Source organism: Muntiacus reevesi, chromosome 8 (assembly GCF_963930625.1).
Source record: "Muntiacus reevesi chromosome 8, mMunRee1.1, whole genome shotgun sequence".
Taxonomy (NCBI): domain Eukaryota; kingdom Metazoa; phylum Chordata; class Mammalia; order Artiodactyla; family Cervidae; genus Muntiacus; species Muntiacus reevesi.
In genome coordinates this window covers 50,356,614-50,359,715 of record NC_089256.1, presented here as the reverse complement: position 1 = coordinate 50,359,715, position 3,102 = coordinate 50,356,614, and the positions used below count along the sequence as shown (strand labels likewise).

General features: G+C 43.2%; 1 pseudogene; it reads left to right on the top strand.

The window, feature by feature from the left end:
- Nucleotides 1-1,860: 1,860 nt before the first annotated feature.
- On the top strand, nucleotides 1,861-2,358 carry LOC136173634 (large ribosomal subunit protein uL23 pseudogene; annotated as a pseudogene).
- The last annotated feature ends 744 nt before the right edge of the window (nucleotides 2,359-3,102 follow it).

The window sequence follows — 3,102 nt, the reverse complement described above, 5'->3', positions numbered from 1 at the left end:
CAGCCCTAGCACTGCCAAAGCAAAATGCCCTGACTGTAGGCAAGTGGGCAGAGATCTGTAGAGCCTTTTCTGGGGTCCCTAGAGTTAGGCTGGTTGCAGTGGCCTCTGAGCTTTGGAGTCTTTCCTGCTTCTGGGACAAGGGGACCAGAGGTTTGAGGGGAAGGAGGTGACAGTAGGGAGGGGAGAGCGGAAGCTCATGTCCATACAGACAGCCTCCACCACTCTCTGACCTACTTCTCCTTCCTCACCTACCGTTTCTGTGGCAACTTTCCCACCTCATCTGCATTTCATCTTTATGTCAAACAGATTCAAGCTAATTGGGATGAAATAGTGTTGATTTCCAGACTCTGATTCTCCCTGGTTAGTGATCTTTAACCAAATAGAAAATACAATTTGTAAAGTACCGTGTTCAGATTTCCTTGGAAGTAATATGGATGGAGAGAGTGGTAGGGTTACAGATGAAATAGGATTGCCTCCAAGTTGATTATTGTTGAAGCTGGGTAATGGCATTATTCACAAGAGCCAACAGGTGGGAATAACTCTAGTGCCCATGAACAGAGGATAAACAACATGTGCTGTATACTTACAATGGACTATCATTCAGCTTTGGAAAGGAAGGCAATCCTGACACAGGCAGCAACATGGATGAACTTTGAGGACACTATGCTAGGTGAAATAAGGAGTGATGACTCAGATGGTAAAGAATACACCTGCAATGCAGGAGACCTGGGTTCTATTCCTGGGTTGGGCAGATCCCCTGGAAAAGGGAACAGCTACCCACGTCAGTATTCTGGCCTGAAGAATTTCATGGACTGTACGGTCCATGGGGTCACAAAGACTTGCACACGACTGAGCGACTTTCACTTCACTTCAAAGGACAAGTACTATATAATTCCACTTATAAGAGGCACTTGTGATAGTCAATTTCACAGAGAAGAAAAGTAGAATAGTGGTTGCCAAGGGCTGAAGGCAGAAAGGGGAATGCAGAATTGTTGTTCAATGGGAACAGAGTTTCAGTTTTGCAAGATGAAAAGAGTTTTTGAGATTGGTTGTAGAACAGTGTGAATGGTCTTGCTACTAAATGTACAAGTGGTTAAGATGGTAAATTTTATGTTATGTGTATTTTACCACAATTTAAAATTTAAAAAAAAGTTTAAGGAGAGTGATGGTTATTGGAGTATTCATATGCTATTCCATCTATTTCAACATTTGGTATTTTCTATATAAAAAAGAAGAGACAAAAAAAAAAAAAAAAGAAGAGACAGTACTTTGCCAACAAAGGTCCGTCTAATCAAGGCTATGGTTTTTCCAGTGGTCATGTATGGATGTGAGAGTTGGACTATAAAGAAAGCTGAGCACTGAAGAATTGATGCTTTTGAACTGTGGTGTTGGAGAAGATTCTTAAGAGTCCCTTGGACAAAAGGAGATCCAACCAGTTCATCCTAAAGGAGATCAGTCCTGGGTGTTCATTGGAAGGACTGATGTTGAAGCTGAAACTCCAATACTTTGGCCACCTGATGTAAAGAGCTGATTCATTGGAAAAGACCCTGATGCTGAGAAAGATAGGGGGCGGGAGGAGAAGGGGACGACAGAGGATGAGATGGTTGGATGGCATCACCGACTCAATGGACATGAGTTTGGGTAAACTGCGGGAGTTGGTGATGGACAGGGAGGCTTGGTGTGCTGCGGTTCATGGGGTTGCAGAGTCGGACTGAGTGACTGAACTGAACTGATAATAAAAAACTAAACATGTTCAATGTACAGTTGCAGTGAAAGCTATCAAATACATTTAGTAATACCCTTTAAAAGAATTGCACAAAATCTACTTTTAAAAATACATTTAAAATACAATAGCTTTTCATGAAGATGGCACTGAAGGCGAAGAAGGAAGCCCCTGCCCCTCCTAAAGCTGAAGCCAAAGCAAAGGCTTTGAAGGCCAAGAAAGCAGTGTTGAAAGGTGTACACAGCCACAAGAAAAAGAAGATTCGGATGTCACCCACCTTCTGGCGGCCCAAAACACTGCGGCTCAGAAGGCAGCCCAAATATCCTCGGAAGAGCGCCCCTAGGAGAAACAAAATTGACCACTATGCCATCATCAAATTCCCCCTCACCACCGAGTAAGTCATGAAGAAAATAGAAGACAACAACACACTGGTATTCATTGTGGATGTCAAGGCCAACAAGCACCAAATTAAACAGGCTGTGAAGAAGCTCTATGACATTGACGTGGCTAAGGTCAATACTCTGATCAGGCCTGATGGAGAGAAGAAGGCATATGTTCAACTGGCTCCTGACTATGATGCTTTGGATGTTGCCAACAAAATTGGGATCATCTAAGCTGAGTCCAGCTGGCTAATTCCAAATCTAAAAGTTTTCACTATGTAAAAATAAATAAATAAAATAAAATACCATAAAACTTTACTAAAGGACATAGAAGAGGTCTTGAATAAACAGTTATCTTGCTCTTGCATGGGAAAATGTTATTTGGAGGGATGTGCAACCTGTCCATATTTATCTGTAAATTGACCTCAATCCTTTCCAAAAAGACAAGGAGCTGTTCTAAGGAACAATAAGCTGATTCTAATATTCGTCAGGAAGATGAAATGCGTAAGAAAAGCCAAGGAAAATTTGAAAAAGAGAAAAAAAGAAGACATGCCTTACCAAGGAGCAAATGTTACTTTATGTCATGATAATTAAAACTCTGCAGCTATGGCAAAGGAATAGACAAAGATCAGAAAAACAGACTAAGGAGGAGAGACAGGGGATTCTGGGATGACAGAAGCTTTAAGTGTCTCCTTTCCCGACATACGATATTAGTTCCTACCCCACCCATCACTTCTGAGTGAAGCAGCAGGCAGGCAAAGGTCTGGAGGGAAAAGCCTGGATAGCTGATGTGGGACTTACTCCCTCTGAAGAGCCCAGGATGAGGTTCTGAAGGAAGCATGACCCCAGCCTGCTGCACATGTTCCAGACTCTCTGACCTCCCTCCCTAAAGCTAAGGAGGAATAGGGCAGGGGAGCCGAGGGTGTTCCTGTGAGACCCGGGGCAGAGGCCTCTCCTGCTGCCTCAGCAGGGTACTCACCTGTCTGCCTGCTCTTACAC